The following is a 19,328-nucleotide window of genomic DNA, read 5'->3' as shown; positions in this document are numbered from 1 at the left end:
TCCATAAACTACAGAAGGTGAGGGGGATGGAGGGGATAGAAAGAAGACAGACAGCATCATTGAGATGAAACAGAGATAAAGCAGATCCATATTCCACACAGATACTGTACATTCACAATTAGACACCCTTTTCTCTCTCTGTTTACCCTATATAATCCATATCAATCTTTTCCACTCTGCCTCAGGACATTCTTACCATTATCGGAGAAAGTCATGATGAGTCCACTACAGACTAATGCTGTGCGCTCTCAGTTGGGCTCCAGTGGCTGTACAACAATCTTCTAATTCATCTCTTAGTGATTCCCTATCACATTTCCAAAAGTGGCTGTTCCATACTTTAGCCTTTCTCTTCAAGCCCCCTTTCTTCTCGTCAGATAATCATATGTCCTACTTTACAAAGAAGATTGAGGTCACCTGACAGGTATTTCCTCAGCTTTCCTCCTCCACTTACATAAACCTATTTTCTCCTCTTCCTCTAGTCAGAGAGAAAAAGGTGACCCTTTTTCTTGCCAAGATGAACCCCACTTGTGATTTCATTGCATCCTGTCTCCCTTGGAACCTTTCTCCATCAATCATTCATACTCGATCCCATTTTTTCTGAAAGAGAGAAAACTATGTTTCAGTCTGCACTCTGAGCTTATCAGTTCTCTATCTGGAGATGGCTAGCATGTTTCTTCATGAGTCCTTTAGAACTGTAGTTGCTTATTGGGCTGATCAAAGTTTCTAAGACTTCTAAAGTTGATTATCTTTACAGTATTGCTGTTGTATAAATTGTTCTGCTGGGTCTACTCGCTTCACTTTGCATCAGTTCATGCAAGTCTTCTCAGGTTTGTCTGAAACCCTCTCCTTCTATATTTCTAACACACACAATAGTATTTTTATCAACATTCATCATATACCATGACTTGTTCAGTCATTCTCCAATTGATGGGCATTCCTTCAGTTTCCAATTCTTTGCTACTATACAAAAGAGCTGCTTTAAATATTTTTGTGCAAGTGGATCCTTTTCCTTTTCCTTGAGTATATATACTTGAGTATATATGATCCTCTTTGGAGTACATAGTCCTAGTAACAGTATTCTTTCTCATTTTTTAATTTCCTATTCTCCACTGGTTCCTTTTCCTCTACCTCCAAACATGCCCCAATTCTACCATCCTAAATATATATTATATATTAAACATAAAAATATGTGTTTATGTGTTAATTGTGTATCATATGTGTAAATGTATATAAATGTGTAAACATAAATATATATGTATACATACATATTTAAGATGGTAGAATTAGCAAATAATTGGATTTGGGGATAAGGAAGAGAAACAAGTCAAAAATGATTCCAAGTTTTTAAGCTTGTATAACTGGAAGAAAAATATTGACATCCACAAACTTATAAATTTGGGAATCATTTAGATTTCTCTGTCAGAAAACTGACAGACTTTTGGGATAGTCACAAAGAGGAAGAAGAACTGGTGGGAAAAAACTAATAAGGAGAGGTCAGAGAGGTAGGAAGAGAATCATGGTCAAACATAGTCACTCACGCCCATGCTCACATAGGTAGTAATAGAGCTAGGATTTGAACCCAGATCCTCTAACCCAAATCCATTGTTTTTTCAACTATGATACTCTACCTCAGGTCCAGGTTGACCAAAGACTAGAAAAATGAGGGCATTCTGTTCATAGCATACTTAAACACATGATAACTTAGTCTCTGATCTCTGCTACGTCTTGCCAAATTATGATCATTTAGCAACATTTTGGCTTTCTATTTTGCATGGCTAATATTGGTGGCATGTGAATTTTTGCTTTACTTTCCCTTAAATTAGAAGATAATATTTTTAAAAATACAACAGACAGCACTGAGCTGAAGCAGGGAACTGATTATAGAGAACAGGCTACAGAGAATCAGCTCCGTTAGTCAAGAAAAGAAATTTCCCTTTGAAATTTTTCCATACTGGGTAGATACGCTGTGGAAGACAAGCGTCGTGAAGGATGTAGTGAGGTTGTGATGTGTACACACCTGTCTTGAGGGACCAGCAGGTTGAGCTGAGGGGAGGATCCAGGGACCTTCTCTTCTAGCCCAGCCTGCCCATTACCAACATGCCAGTGGACACTTGAGGGAACAGCAGGAGCAGGCTTTGGGGAATTCTTTTCTTACCTTGTTCCAACTTCTATTTCCCCATTTCCATCGGTTACTAGATTCCCACTCTTAACTGGATGTTGACCCTTACCCCTATCTCCACCTCTGCCTGAAGTAACCTACAGTCTCACTTCTACTATGGCCCTAGGACCCACTGTTTCCTTCCAAACGGCCATTAGCTGACCATCATCCTGAACATTGCCCCCAAGGTCCATAGGGCCTTATCACCTGCCCTAGTGCTTTATCCCTAAGGACCACCTGGCCTTAATGGTTGTCCTGAAGCTGACTCTGCCATCTGTGTTTTCTCCCCTAATTATAATGTGAGATTCTTAAGAGCGAGGACTGTTGTATTTTTCTCTCTGTGTCCCCACCTCTTAGCACAGTGTTTGGCACATAGTAAGTATTTCATAAGTGCTTTCCTGTTTCATTCCATTGGTGAGAGCACATATTCCTTGAGCATTAAGATATAATAACTGCTCTATGTAGGGCATTGCTGTACATTTTTAGGAGTATAAAACACATCTTTGCTTCATAATGGTTTGATTATATATGTATATAATTTTATATGTGTATACATGCCTGTTTTACATATATGTATACATATACATAAATATATACACACACACATACAAATATCCAAATGGATCTATGTGATCTCATTTTCAAAGCTATTTCCAACAACAAAGACCTCAACCCAAACTTGTCTGCTCATCCTGTGCAAATCTTGTTCATGTCCCTCCATAAGCATGTCCCAAGTATTCCCCCAGTGTGCTAGAGGCAAGGAAATGCTGGCAAATGATAACAACTGGTTCTCAAAAAAAAGCACAAATGGTACTCTTTTATTAAGTTTAATCTATATTATTAACATTTTCTCCATCACTTAAGACTAGAAAATCAACAAAATAATAAATCAAGCCCTAATTTGTAATGTTTTACCCATTTCTGAGATATAAATGTTTGTACTGAAAATTTATCCATCAGCTCTCATGAACTAGTTCAGGGCAGCTCCAGTACATCCCTAATTGGAGGTCTTCCTCATTTTCCCCTGACTTCTCAAAGACTCCAGTGGAGCATTCTGGATGACCACCTATCCTCCCTCATCACATGACCAGCCTATGTCTTTTTCCTATCATTCATTTCTTTAATGACATCATTTGTTCTTGTTCTTCTTGAAAGTTCTTAATTGATTACATGTTGCAGCCTACTCACAGCCACTATGCACCTATTACTCTCAATTTTACTTCTTCAGAGACTGTGGTATTACAGTTTTTCCTGTAATATAAAAAATATCAATATAATTTTATTGCAACACAATTAGACTTATCTAAAAGTAGAATGAGTTGCCTTGAGTAGTGATGAATTTCCTCTCATCAGAGATCTTCAAGAAGAGACTGGATGACATTTTAAAGATTTATAGAGGAAATTCTTGTTCAGAAGTTCAAATCACATGAAGTTCTGTTCAGATCACCTCCAAAGTCCCTTCTAATCTTTTGAAAACCTAAAGTTCCCTTCTTGTGAGAACCTGTCCTACTAGCATCTGCCAACTGCATAGTCCCATGTGACGTACCTTAGGGCTATGTACCCCCATATCTTAAGTGCAAGAGATGTTATAGCAGGGTAGGATAGATCCAGAAGGAAAAGGACTTTCCTTATTTCCAAATAAACAAGAACACTCCACTCCAATTCAGATTTGTTCTTAGCATTTTAAACTGATGGGGCAGGATGTAATGATATCTTCACTTACTGAATATCCTTCATTCTGCAGTATTCTCTTTGGTATACCATACCAGGAGATTACTTCAGTCAGTACTAGATACTAAGCACATCATGAATCTGGCCAATGAACTGCCCTATTATATGACTGTTTAAGAAATTCTCAGACTTAAGGGGAACTTGAAGCAGTCAACAGGAGGGTGAATAATCCCTACTCCCTATGAAAAATGTATTAGAATCTTTAAGTGGTTGTTACAGCCTTTATCTCATTTTTTATTCCAAGGGCAATATTTTCTAAAGTCTTCCTGGGCTACCATTTAAGCACATTCTGGGATTCTAGATGTTTACAGGCATCTCACTACTGACTCTGAAACCCAGCCCTCATTGTTAGTGTAATCAGAAACAAAGCACAAATCAGTATGCTTGCAGGGTCACTAGTATGTCAGGTTGGTGCTTATATTTGTGTGATGTGTTTCCCTCTTATTTGGGGGGGAAAAACAAGAATAAAAAACTCAAACCAATGCTTCACTCACATGAAGAGAAAAATGATTGTCTGAGCTATTGCCATCAGACTCCAGAATCAGTAAATTATTGGGAAGGAAAAAATATACGCTGGCAACATTGCCTGATCCATGTCTCAAGGGCAGAATTGACACAATTCTTCTACCAGATGTAGATAGAGATTTCTGGATGTTCTCATAAATAAAGTGCTAGAGGCCATGTCATCAATGTCCTCCACCTTTTCCTCTATCTCCCTGACTCCTATATGTTTTACTTATACACTTAATAAAATGGAATATTTTTCAGTAACTTCAGGGAATGTAAAAGACACTAGAGAAGTAGAAATGCCACAATGACAGAAACAACTACAGCCCTTACTTTACGACTGTGACAGGAGGGCCTTGGATACATCTGAAGGATAGCAAAGATCTGCATCCTGTGAGCAGCGGTTTCCCAGAGACCTACAGCAGGGTGGAAATCTGACAGATCCATGCTCTCAGGCAGAGGTTCAGATGGTAGTATTACAATGAGTCATTTGCTGAGAATCAGGGAGAGAATAGGCCCAAAGTCAGTCTTCTCCCCACTTTGGGAGGGAAGAAAATTATAATCCCACAAAGAAGTCAAGCCAGAAAGGAAAGTAATGTCTGCCATAAATCATAGAATGCTATCCGGGAAGGGAGATGACCAGAGAAGAGGGAAGATGAAGATCCTGGGGATCATCCTTTAAGACAGCTAAGAACTACAGAGAGCGGCTGGCCTATCCCTCCTAGAAGGATTGCTCTCTCCACTTGAGCTATCAAACACCCGTGAGAATGTGGTTATGAACCACATCTTTAGTACCACCAATGGTATTGTTATGGACCAAAGCATCCTGCTTAGTGCACCTAATGCTCAGAGTGCCGAGTGCCCCACTTTCTTAATGATGCTCTTGGAAAACTTCTCATTTTATACACCTGCCTCTGGATTATACACCTCATTCAAAAAGACCAAGTGGGGACACAGTAATGATGATTAACGTTGAATGTTAATTAACCCTGTGAGTGTTTCTCATATTCCTTCTCTTCCTTTTCCTTCTTTCCCCCCCAAACCATACAAAGCAAAAAAACCCAAAAAAACAAAACCCAAAATATATACTATCTCTCAGGTCTAGGCATTTTCTCTGGCTGTTCCTCAGGCCTAGAAAGCTCTTCCTCCTCAATTCTACCTTCCACTGTCTCTGGTTTCCTTTAAATTCAGACTAAAATCCTGTCTTTTACTGGCAGATTTGCCCAATCCTTCTTAATTATAGTGCCTTTGAACTGTTAATTATTTCCTATTTATCTTGTATATAGTTTGCTTTGTATGGATTTCTTTGCACATTGTCTCCCCTGTTAGATTGTAAGCTTCTTGAGGGTACAGAATGTCTTTTGCATCTTTTTGTATCTCCTGAGCTACAGGAGATCCAAATAAATAAATAAATGTTTATTGATTGATTGAATGAATGATTTTACTACTATCATTCAACTGGAAAGCTTCAAGCAAGCATTGTTTTATTTGGGGACTAGAAGAAGCATTTGGTAAAGACTTAATAGTTACAGTTCTGAGAAGAAGAAAAAAAGCAAGGTTTTTCTTCTCTAGGCTCTCCTTTTATCTCTATTCTTTCTGATGTCTCTATTTTTTCCCTTGCTCCTCCTAATGCAGTGTCACAGAATACAAATCAGACATACTTACCCTGACCCCAGGGATTCATTTTCTGATAACTAGTTGCAGTGGACTAACTTGCATACCATGTTTGGCTGGGCTAAACTGGGTTACACCTTCAATACCTCCTTAAAGATTTCCTTTTTTGGCATGTGAAAAATAATAACCACCTCTCTTTTAAAACCATACCTAACTCTAATTAAACCAAGTCTTTTGGGTATAAAGACCAGGTATCCTATGTAACCCATGGAGTAAAACTCATAGGCAAACCCTACACTCTGCTCTTTCAGTTTTGCTCTTACAGATAAGTAAGGATCTGAGGAAGAAAAAGATCACCATCACAAGTTTTTATATACGTACATACATGCTTGCATACATACATACGTGTATATGTACGTATGTATGATTAGCCTTCTAAAACAAGAGCCATTTCCCTAGGTTTTTCTCTTTTCCTTGCTTTTCTCTGTCATAAGCACCATGCTTAACTGTTGGCCGCTATATTTGCTATTCAGCTAATTCTCTTGCTCTTCTGTACCAGGTATGTGGTAATCAGTTGATGTTATAACACATCCAATGAGTACATACTTTAAAATACAAGAAATGCTTGACTGTGAAACAGCAGCACACCATACACTTATCTAATCGTGACGAAAAAAGACCAGCATTTTCCTTCCATCCATAACCACAAATGAACCATATACCCAGGATATCTATGGGACACACACACATATGAAAAGGCTGACCCACCTCTCTACAAGCATATGTGTTTCTAGCCCCTTGTAATCACCCTGGAACTAAAATGAAGGAAAAGCAAACTCCAGAAAAGTGTGACCACCATGACAATATCTCCTTGTAACCTTCAAGAATATGAATCAAAATGAAGGAGAGAGCAGATGAAACATTACCAATGTTATTACAGTGTTGTATAGGAAGAATCCCAGATTAACAAAGGAATATAACCAGAAGTCTTCAAAGAATGACTTGTTTGTTTTTGAAGATCAAGAATCCCTCTGGTGATATTCTGATGCTTTCCTTCCCAGCAAGTGGAAGATTAAGTTTGTATTCAAATTCATTGAATATATAAACTTACTATGAATCATAGTATGATACATTACTATTAGACCACTGTGTAAACCACCCTTTCCTTATTATTCTTTTTTTTTTTTTAGCTTTTTTTGGTGAGGCAATCAGGGTTAAGTGACTTGCCCAGCATCACACAGCTGCTAGTAAGTATCAAGTGTCTGAGGCCAGATTTGAGCTCAGATCCTCTTGACTCCAAGGCTGGAGCTCTATCCACTGCACCACCTAGCAGCCCCCCTTATTATTCTTGAGAATATGGTATGTAGTCACAGAATCACAGAACCATGGAGTTGGAAGGGGTCTCAGAGACTATGTAGTTCAACCCATACTCAAACACAAATCCAGTCTATAACATTCCCACTAAGTGGTCCTCCTTTCCTGGGAAGTCAGTCAATAACCATTTATTAAGCACCTACTATGTGCCGGGTACTATGAGAGGAGCTGGGGTTATAAAGAAGGGCAAAAGATGTTCTCTGATGAGAAGGAACTCACTAAATTCTGAAGGAGTCCATTCTATTTTTGAATTGCTCTGATTATTAAGAAATTTTTCTTTAGAGTAAGCCTAAATTAGCATCTTTTCAACTTCCCTTTATTGTTCCTACCTTTAATGTTTAGAGTACAGACCAAATCTACTAGATTACCATCTTCCAACTGTTTCAGATAGCTACCATGTTTCCCACTCACAAATATAGTAAATATTGTGAGTTTCTTCAACCAGTCCTCATAGGGCATGATTTTAAGCCCTTCACCGTCTTGGTTATCATCTTCTAAGCTCTCTACCTTATTAATATCCTTCTTATGGGGTGGGCAGAATGAAACATAATACTCGAGATATGATCTGATCAGGGAAAAGCCTAGGAGATCTGTCCTGCCTCCTTAGGCCTGAATACTATGCCATTCTTAATGTTGTCTGAAGTTGCATTAGCTTTCCACGAAATTCACTGTGATCATGTGGTGTATGATGGGTAAAAGGCAACCTCTTTCTTATGCTTCCCATCAGCTGACTGCCTAGAATCCATTACCCAAGCACTATCTCCTACCCAGGAGAAAGAGACCACAAGGATGTTTTTAAGGTTTAATATCACATGAAAGCAAGGAACCATGATTATAATTTAGTTAGTAGTTAATAAATGTGCATTAAACACCCACTACCGCTGTGCTAAATGCTAGGGATACAAATATGGAAAAAGAAAGACAGTCCTTGCCCTCAAGGAGCTTACAGTCAAATATAGCAGCTTACAGTCTAGTGGAATTTCAATTCTCCCCTGGAACGATCGAATGAGTATTTTATCAAAAAGAACCTGAGGAAAGAAACAAAATTGTTACATGACCCAAAAAAAGATCTGTTTATTGGAACAGTTCCTTCCTTCCATCCTGAAATACCATCAAGCACATAATATGTACTAGATAATTGTAGGTCAAATAAAACCTTGATTTCAAGGAGGTTATAATCTAATATATGAAATAAGCTATGTGGCTCAGGGGATAGAGCACTAGGCGTGGAGTCAGGAAGACCTGAGTTCAACTGTGACCTTAGACATTTACTAGCTGTGTAAGTCACTTAACCCTGGGCAAGTCACTTAACCCTGTTTGCCTCAGTTTCCTCATCTGTAAAATGGAGAAGGCAAACCACTCCAGTATCTCTGCCAAGAAAATCTCAAATGGGGTCACAAAGAATCAGACATGACTGAAACAACAATGACATACATATTACATGTTTATATAATATGTCTATAAATAGTTGTGTTATAAGATAGAATTGACAAATGAGAGTGCAAAATTATAATAAATTATAATAAATGAATGGATGAATTAATTAAGACATTTACTAAGCACATGCTCTGTGCCAAGTACTTTGCAAAGAGCTAGGAATACAATATAAAAGCAAAGGAAGTCTCTACCATCAAGGAAGGGGACAGCTAGGTGGTGCAGTAGATAGTGTTACTCTGCCATTAGAATATAAGCTTCTTGAGGGCAGAAACTGTCTTTTTGCCTTTCTTTGTGCCCCTAGTATTAGCAGAGTATCTGGTATGTATTACATGCCTAATAAATCCTTATTAATGACAAATGGGGGAGAGGTGGCTAGGTGGAATAGTGAACAGAATGCCAGCCCAAGAGTCAGGAAGACTCATCTTCCTGAGTTCACATCTGGTCTCAGACACTTATTGGCTGTGGGACCTACACTTAACCCTGTTTGCCTCAGTTTTCTCATCTGTAAAATGAGCTGGAGAAGGAAATGGCAAATCACTCCAGTATCTTTGCCAAGAAAACCCTAAATGGTGTCATGAAGAATCAGACACAACTGAACAGCAACAGCAATAACAAACCCTCAAGGAACTTACATTCTAATGGAAGATACAACATACTTAAGGAAATAGTGATCATGGAAGTGCACTTTGAAGAGTTAAGGGAAGAGATTGGAGCCATAAAGGAATAGATTGGCAAGCCTCGTATAGGGACAGTGGGAGAGTTAATTTGATAACAGTTCATGATTCCAGATCTAGGGGTAGGGGCAGGAAAGGCTCTATTGCTAAGGGGCTTAGAGTGACCTTTGTGGAGGGCATGGCCAGAGAGAAGAAAGTGAACAACATCACTACCAGGAGAGGCAGTCACTAATGAGGGGAATGTGGCCCTGAAGCAGAAGCGTTACCAGACCATGGTCTTTGGTATGGGCTGAAGGGGATCAGTGAGGACCTATAATGAATAGCTGACTTGTATATAGTATTTTATATATATAATCCTCACAGTAATCTCCCATGATAGCCTCTCAGATCCCTTCCAGCTCTAAGTTTATGTTCTTATGATCACATGAAGTAGATCACATGATCACAAAATACAGCAAAAATATGATCGTCACATTTTACTGAGGAGGCTAAGGAAGTTGAAACTCAGAGAAGTTAAATGACCAAGGTTATAAATTTAACAAATAATAAAACTAGGCCCAAGGAACCTAACAGAATTAGATCTTAAAATCCAATTTTTTTCAAATTATAAACACTTTTTAAGAATGCCATGATGGTTCAGGGGAAGGCAAGATCATTTTCAATGGGGGAACTAAGAGAAACTTCATGGATGATGTTATTCATGAGCTTAGTTTTGAAGTAATATGAAAAGTATCATCAGTCTTAGATAGGAGACAAAGGGCATCATGGTGGAGAGAGAACAGTGTAAGCAAAGATACAAAGGCAGGAAGGTACCAGACACATTTAGAATAATCAATTTGTTGGGAGGGGGGTTGTTTTGTTTTAATTCATAGCTCTTTATTTTAAACTATATTTATTTTAAAATTTTTGAGTTCCAAATTCTCTCCCTCCCTCTAGTCCCTTTCCCCACCCACTGGGAAGGCAAGCAATATGATATAAAGTATACATGTGAGGTCACACATAACACATTTCTATATTAGCTATGTTGCCAAAAAAAGGGTAAGAAAAAAAAAGTGTAAAAAGTGTGCCTCCATCTGCACTCAGAATCCATCAGTTGTCTCTCTAGAGATGGATAGCATTTTTCATCATGAGTCTTTTGGAATTGTCTTGGATCATTGTATTGATTAAAGTAACTAAGTCTTTCACAGTTAATCATTGTTACAATATTGCTATTACTATGTACAATGTTCTCTTAGTTCTGTTCATTTTGCATCAGTTCATTTAAGTCTTTCTATGCTTTTCTGAAACCATCCTCCTTGTCATTTCTTATAGTACAATAGTAGAACAACCAATTTGATTAAACTATAGTATCACAGTTCTAGAGCTATAAGAGTCTCCAAAGTTCATCAACCATTTTTTACAGATAAGTAAGCTGAGACCCATGAAGTGGACCTCAGTAACTTGCCCATGGTCAGAGGTGGAATTTAAACCCAGTTCCTCTGATTCCAGCATCATCATGCTTTCCATTATTCCAGTCATTCTCCCATCCGCCACATAGAGTATGTGAAGGTGAAGAGGGAGAAATAAGACTCGGAACATAGAGTGGGTCCAGACTGTGGAGGGCTTGAATGTCCACAGTAAGTAGTTTGGATTTTATTCAGTAAACAGTAGAATTCTGTTGGAGGAAAGGGAATGAGTGACATAGTCAGGTACATCAAATGAATGTCTCTACAAATGAACTGAAGGGTGGAGCTGTTCCTCAGACTGGAAACAACTAAGTGGGTGACCCAAGGCAGGCAATGCAAAGCAAGAAGCTTATATTATAATAAGTGCTTTCTTACTGGTCAGTCATTTAGCATTGATTAGATAGCTGTTATGTGCCAGACACTGTACTAAGTGCTGGAGATACAAATATAAGCCAAAAGAAAAAAGAAGAAAAGCTGGCCCTGCTTGGGAGCTTACATTTTAAGGGGGCAGGAATGTTCTGGGGTGATGAAACCTCAGGTGCAAAGGGAAGTACCAGAGTGAACTCGCAGCTGTGATATGCTGTGAAAGTCCGGAAAGTCAGCTGCGAAGCCAGGACAGGAAAAGGAAGCAAAGATCTGAAACAAGAAAAGGTAGTATTGAAATAGGGGAAAAGAAATGAGAGCCAGATGCATCAGAAGCTCTGCTTCAACTCTAGCTAAACTTTAGTTAAGTAATGATCAGAAATCTTTACTCTGAAAACTTGTCCATTTTTTTGTGGAATAGGATTTTTTTCTTCAGGAGGAAGCAGTAAGATGTTTGATTTTTTTTTTTTAATGTCCTTACTAAAACTTACTTATTTAAAAAAAAAAACCTTTAATTTAGCCACAACTGAACAAAGAAGAAAAGATAAATCACAGCAAAGATAGATACGGATGAGTCCTGGGCCTAAGGAACAACAGCAGCGTCAAGCCAACCAGCCTCAGAAGCTGGGAAAGGCCAACAGAGGTGGATCAAATAGTAAGTGAGAAAAATATTGTACCACTTTTCAGTTTAAAAAGTGCTTTTCTTACAGTGTTCTGTGAGGTAGATAGGCAAGTATTGTCACCATTTTCCTGATTGGAAACAGGCTCAGAGAGGCTTACTGACTTGTAAGGAGTAGCCAGGAGTAGAACTCAGAGTCAGAGCCAGGTGTTGTGACTACAAATCCCACTGTTCTTTTCACTAGACCATGATGTCAACTCGAAAGGTTAGAGCTGGGCCAACTGGACTATTATCCTTTTTTTTTTTCCCCACTTGGACCATCCCTCATAGCTGAACTGGTCCTATCTTTCATTTCTTTTCTCAGCAATAAATATTTGAAAACACAGACACAACCTGGACTCTCAGTGTTGTTAGGCTATTATTCCCAGATTAGCTTTAGCCATGCAGGGTCTGGAGTTATAGACCCTTTAAACATACATGCATGCACGCATGCACACGTGCACACACACACAATTTATATATGTAAGTAAAGGGGAGGGGGTAGGGTCAGTCAGGGTAGTTTGCTTAATAGATGTGTTACAAATCTGCTTATAATAGGGCCCCCTGTGTTCCAGTAGAAATATTTCTGGAGTTCTCCAGGCAGCCACAACATTTGCAGGGTGTACATTTAATATGTTTTAGCTTTACTGCCTGAAGATAGAATCAGGGACATCTACCTGCACATGAGAGTGCTTTGGCGCTTACATTTGCAGAACCTTAATGTATGTATCAGTAATGAAAATCTTAATTAAGAAAGCTGCATCATTGTCCATGAACACTCATTTTTTTCCCCCTGCAAAGCCCTTTGTGTATTGCAGCATATACCTGGTCCAGACAGACAGAGCCCTGGAAGAGCTTGTCTGGCAGATCTTTTCCTGATTATTAACAGCTAGTGAATGACAAAGTCTCGCTTTCCTTTTGTCTTGATGCAGGGGCTCAGAACAGCAGAGCACACAATGTACTGTAGGGTTTGTTTGTGTGTGTGGCGTGGTTTTTTTTTAACTTGCTTTTATTACACTAGTGAGTTTAGAAATCCGACAGTGTTGATCAAAACTAATTTAGGTAACTTAGAGTTGCCAAAACATAAGCAGATGCATATTTACACATACACTCTCAGAGAAATGTAATTTTCCATATAGAAACAATGAACAAACATAGGAGGGCCCAATTTTTATCAGCCCACCTGTGTTTATAGTATTCTCCCCCAAAAACACTTGAGGGTATGCAGTCTACCCCATTTGTGTGTTCTAAATAATGACTTTTGCTCAAGTGCCAATTTGCACATGGTGCTTTGTCATTTGTATAGAGAGTGATCTGCTTTGGATAACAGAACGACTTTATGCAAACAACTAAATGTACCCATAAAAATTGGGGGACTAATTAAAGTCTTTTGAAAAATTTGGCCCTTGTTTTGTTTGCAAAACAGTCCAACAGTTATGATATTAAGAAATTGTGTTCAATACACAGAAGTTAGTCTTTTTCAAACTTTCCTGCTCCCGAAAGCCCAAACCTTCACACCTTATCATCCCATGATCCTGGATAGGGAATCACCTGGATGGTGAATACAATGGCCCTGAAGAATGTCAACTTACATATATAAAACGGTGTACCACAATCACTTAGCATTCAGTAAGTCTTCATGAGACAGTTACTTATATTCTGGAGGGAACTCATAAATTAATTTCAGTTCTTACTGGCCTTGTAATATTTTCTAGAAGACTAGGGGAGTCCACACTAAAAGAAGTATGCATTGGTCACTGTCTGCTGGTAAATGCACAGAGTTGTCTGAATGCATACATTCTGCAATGTCTGAAGGCAGGCTTCCATGCTGCCTCTGATAAAAAGCAGGAGGAAGGTTTTATTTATTAGCTTTGGTTTCAGAAGTTCACATGTTGTAAGGACATTAGTTCATTTGTTTGTACAACACCATTATGAGCTAAGTAAGGGTCTGTTCCCTGACCACCTGTGCCAACAGAAAAACTGTATCTATCTTGCTTCTCTGTGTCATAAAGGACCTTGCAGAGCTGATATTGTTATGGGTACCTTCTTTTTGAAAAGCCTGGCTATTCTAAAAAACTCACAGTTGTGCAAATTGCTTTTTTTTTTAACTCCAGGAACAGTTTATCCAAAACAGTCAGAAGAGCCTGGCAAAGGGGCACAGTCAGAGTTTTGTGTTGGTGTAAAGGCAGGGCAGGGAGAGAATGCTGTAATTCAGAGATTAATTGTCTTGAAAGATCTATGATTTAAGAAACATCAAGCTCCTCTGTCGTGATGTCTAAGACAACAGTGAAGCCAATGGTCTGAATACTGTAGAACTGTTCCTAGATAAGTGTCAAATAGCACCTTTAAACACACACACACACACACACACACACACATACACATATTATGTGGCTTTAGTTATTTTGGATATTGTGTTTATTTTTTTTATTTATGGGAAGTTCTGGGCCCTCTCTAATGCTAGAAAGCATTCAATCACTAGCAGTAACTAGTGGCCAGTTAGTTTTGAGGTTATGTATCTTTTCTTAAATAATTGGTGAAGATTAAGCTTTTAAAAAGGTCCTAATTCTTGACCAGATTTTAAAGACCTTTTCTATGATGGGCTTCAAGATGGGTTGCTTGAACTTATCTCTTTTCCCCCAAGTCCCATATTTTCAGGAGTGCTCTGAAGCTAGCTCAAACCAACTCTCAAGAGTCAATTGTTAAATTTACAGTGTGAGCATTGACACCTTGGAAATCTGCAGATGCTCCGAATGAAGGCTGGACTTATTATTTTGTTAATGTCTAGACCTGAAAAAGTGATGGAGAAAATATTAACCACCCAGATTACACTAAATATTGTAGGGGTAATTCTTCCCCACCTCAGAGCTGGTTGTTAAACATTCACCAATATACCCTTGCCTATTCTCATTCTCTGTCTCTGTCTGTCTGTCTGTCTGTCTGTCTCTCTCTCTCTCTCTCTCTCTCTCTCTCTGTCTGTCTGTCTCTCTCTCTCTCTCTATCTGTCTCTCACACACAGTCTCCCTCCCTCCTTGACTATACTCACCTGGAAGTTTATGAGAGAAGAGGTGTGTTTGTGCTTTTGGAGGGGGAGGAGAAGGGCTAAGGATTATTATTAATTATCTCTTCTCCGAAATTGTAAATTTTCCTTAGCTTTTTTGCACTTGGAACAGAGGACTCTAAATTGACCGTGCACCTACTGCTCAGTTCTACATAGTTGGAGCTCTGCTCCAGAATCACCTGACTTCTGATCTCCAACTATTCAAACTATATTTCCCTGGAAAATGTGCAAACAAATAGGGCAATTGTTGGAACTTAAGAGACTTTGAGACTGGAATGTTAAACTGATGAAGGTAATTTCTTATTCCCTCTTCTTGATGAAGGAAACACTGGCCATTCGCATTTAAAACTAAAGGCTGATCAGGCTCATTTCTTAAATGAATAGGTCTGTCTGTTTTGGTGGTACTCAGATGTTGCTTCTTTGACTATATCAGTCATGTGGTTTTCTCACTTATGTGCCAGATAGCATGGGTTGTACCAACTGCGGCAGCACAGACAAACTGAAAAATCAGGAACGTTTAGCATTGCCACAGAAGCCCTGCAAAACAGGAGTGAGAAGTACTGAGAGCTTGCTGCGAGGATGTTCTTCAGGTTGAATCTGGCCAGTCTTCTCTTTCACATAGAAATAAGCATATCACTGGGGATTAAGCAAGCCAAAGGCATGCACCCCTGAACCTTCACAAAATCACATTTGCATTAGTGCTTAATAAGAAAAGTAATGGGCAGGGTGCTGTTTTTAAAAGCATACAACTTCCTTATTTCAAAACCAAATATCCTCAAACATGGCAACAGCATTAGTCTATATGCAAGACTTTGTACATGACAAGGTTTATGTTTTGAAACAAACATGTTTTTGAGTTTTATCCAGATACAAAAAAAGCATCTGAAAAATTTAACAGCTGAAAAACACTTTCTCCTTGCTGGGAAAACTCAAACCTTGCTTAACGGGGCTTTATGCAAGTTAGGGGGGGGAAAATCACTTCTGTGCTGAGAACTACTATGAGAAATCTCAGCATGAAAGGTTGTTGGGATTTTTTTTTCTTCAGAGAGCTGCAACTTGATCATTGGTTTTATAGAATGATGCCACAATCTGCTCATGCTTTGGAGTGAATAAGTATGATCTGATTTCAAAGGAAACTCCAATAAATATTGGAGGGGGAATGACGAGCTCCTTAAAATTATGGAACAGCGTCTGAAAGTTGAGGGCTCCATTGCCCCATCAAAGTATAGAAATCTTTGGAAGCTGAGGCAGACATTCGGTAACTGAAACATCTACCCGTATTTCTTTTATTACCGTCTCTCCCAGTGTCTTCCCTTAGCTCAGAATATCTCATGAGCGAAGTGTTGCTCCCTTATGTTGTCATGGACCTTGTTTCCTATTTGTTTCAGGGCTTCAGTAAATGGTCTGTTACCTGCCACTGTGACCCGCATACGTTTGCTGTGCAGTTGTTCAAATCAAAACAAATTATGTGACCGTATTTCCAGAAAACTGAAATGTTTTCAAGATGGCAGGGTATTAGAAACACAAATAGGCACGTCCATGTAATTGTATGTTTATACCGGACACATATGTTCAGGCAACAGAAGAGAAAAAAGCTAGAGGACACAAATATGGAAATACAGCCTGTTTGAACATGTACTGCTCATACACCCAGCAGTGTACATATGCAGGAGTGACTTTATAAACATACACAGACACACATTTCTTTTGTATTCTCCTGGGGCATGAATTAATCTTACAGTAACATACCGGCTACTTTTAGAGCATATGGGTTGGGTAATGGAAGCCCAAATAGGAACATGGTAGGGCGACTAGATGGAAGAAGAAAGAGACAACAGCAACATGCCACCATTATTTCATCGGAGAATTTGATGAAGATAAACCCTTCCTTGAAGAAAGACTTACATCTTTTAAGATCTACTCAGGAAATTTTTTCAGCACCTTCTGTGCTCCAAATTGAGGCAGTTTACATCATGTTTCAGTATAACTGAGTAACAGGCTGGCAAATTCCCTGCTTTTCTATTCACTGACATCCAAAATAGAACTCACAAAAACTCCCTCCTCTACCCCTATCCCTCTCCCCCCCAACCAAAAAACACCCCACTGTGGCCCCCCAGGGAGGAACAGACCAAAAAAACCAGTAAATAGAGCCAGCCTTGAAAGATGAATTCCCAGCTGTAACTGTAGCACTTTGCTCCGTACTGTGAGCCTGCTAGAGCTGGCACATTTTTAATAATACAGATGCATAAATGCAGCCGTCTAGAAGTAGAACTGTTGCAACATTCCCTTTTCTGTGCTTTGACTCCCTGGTATCTACAGTATGTCTTAGAGGTTTGGCCTGCTCAGGCACAGAATGAAAAAATTGATTTACCACTCTTCTCTTCTTGCCTTATTGGGACCTTTCATTATTATGTATCCCTCCAATATTTACACAAGGTCGTTTTTAACCAGACTTCTCTTTTCACTGATCAAAATTCGCCACTTCTTCTCAGTTTCCATGTGTCACTCTCACCTATGTACACATACTTGCACACACATTCATAAATACTCAAAACCTCAAAGTCAAAGTTATGAGTATATTTTTGCTTTAGATTTTATAAAGAGCGATTGTATTTGTTGATATTGGGTTCTCTTAAGGTGAACATAAAAGTTTATCAACCTACAGGTAAACATTGGTCAAAGCCAGGCTGGATATTAACCTTTATAGACAATGAAAGATGCATTTTTAAAAGGGCACCTTCCCTTTTTGAGTACCCTCTTTTTGCATCTAAAATTATTTCCCAGAATCAAATTTAATAGATGAATAATACTGACCTTGATTGTGTGGCATACAGGGGGAAAAATTTAATTAAAGGTCAGGTGAATCTGACAAACTAGAGGCAAAGGGTTACTGTCCTCAAAGCTATCTGTAAACTTGGCATAGAGAGCAAACATATTGAAAACGACAGTAAAGCTGCTATGTTTCAAAATGAAGTTTTGGCCTTTGTTAAGATATCAGTCTCTGCATTGTTAAACTTTTCCCTGAACATTTTGTTTTGTTTTGTTTAGAAGTGGAGTAGAAATCAATTTAATATGCCCAGAAACAGACCCAATTTATTTTAGCACATTCTATCCCCTTATTAGTTTGTGCCCTGCTCTTCTATTTCTGTAGATTTTCCTACCTCTCATTCTACCTCCAGTTATCCAGATTCCCCTCACCCAGGCCTGCTTCCCCAGCCACATCAGATATTGCAGAATTTTCTAGTCACTCACAGCATCAAAGGGACTCAGCAACTAAAATGCTGGAGTCTGGAAAACCAGGCTTCAAATCTGTCCTAATACGTTTACTAACTGTGTGACCCTAAGCAAGTACTCTAACCTTTCCCAACTAGAAACATTATAGTGATCTTAGAATACTTTGTAATGCACTGATGTGCTCATCTTAGTCTAATTTGTATTCTGTTTATCTGTTTACCTTACTTTATCTCCGTATATTAAATTATAAGCTTTTTTCTGGGTAAGAGCTATTAATCTTTGTATCTTCCCCCAATGCAGCACGGCATTACAAATGCTGAATGAATGTTTGGGAAGAGGAAGAGAAAACAAGAGAGGCAGGAAGGAAGGAGGAAGGAAAGAAGGAGAAAGGAAGGAAGGAAGAAAGGAAAGGAAGGAAGGAAAGGAGGGACGGAAGAAGGAAGAAGAATTGGACCTGGTACATATTCTCTGATAGGACTAATTGATAAATTAATTTGTGCCAGAGGTGTTAATGGGTGATAATAGCATAATACTTGCTTGTACACATTTATCGTATATACTGCCTCACAGACTGGTTATGGGGAAAAGTTTTTTTTTTTATTTTCTAAAACTTAAATACACAATAAGAAAAGAAAAAGAAACATATTATAAACTTAAATACAAAATAAGAAAAGGAAAAAAAGCATTGTCATGTGCACAGCAGAATGTAAGAGAGGATTCAAAATATACAGCAATAAATTTCCATTTCAAGAAAGCCTATATAATAAACACTGCACATTGTGTTCAAAGCTGTCCATCTTTTCTTTGCTTCTTTGTAAGTTTTCTTTTGTTCTCTGCTGTGCACTTTTTACTTTGTTCTTTTTTCCCCCTTCCCCCCCACAAGAAGGCTACAATTAAGAGAGGAGATATATATAGATATAGATATACACACATATATACATACACATATAAACACGTATCTTCACATATACACAAGCATATATACACACGTATACACATACATTCATACTTATCTACATATGCATATATTCAGATTTCTATAATTATATTTGTATATAGAAATATACATACA

At 38.5% G+C, this 19,328-nt stretch overlaps 1 long non-coding RNA gene across 1 annotated transcript in view; it reads left to right on the top strand.

Annotated features, from left to right (window-relative positions):
- Positions 1-18,622, top strand: part of LOC114045815 — a 617,680-nt gene extending 599,058 nt beyond the window's left edge. The window contains exons 8-9 of the long non-coding RNA XR_003569432.1: positions 11,824-11,958; positions 18,557-18,622. This is a non-coding gene — a long non-coding RNA (uncharacterized LOC114045815). The remainder of the gene's footprint in view (positions 1-11,823; positions 11,959-18,556) is intronic.
- The last annotated feature ends 706 nt before the right edge of the window (positions 18,623-19,328 follow it).

Source organism: Vombatus ursinus, unplaced genomic scaffold (assembly GCF_900497805.2).
Source record: "Vombatus ursinus unplaced genomic scaffold, bare-nosed wombat genome assembly UNPS02001419.1, whole genome shotgun sequence".
NCBI lineage: Eukaryota > Metazoa > Chordata > Mammalia > Diprotodontia > Vombatidae > Vombatus > Vombatus ursinus.
This window is presented reverse-complemented; position numbering and strand designations above follow the sequence as displayed.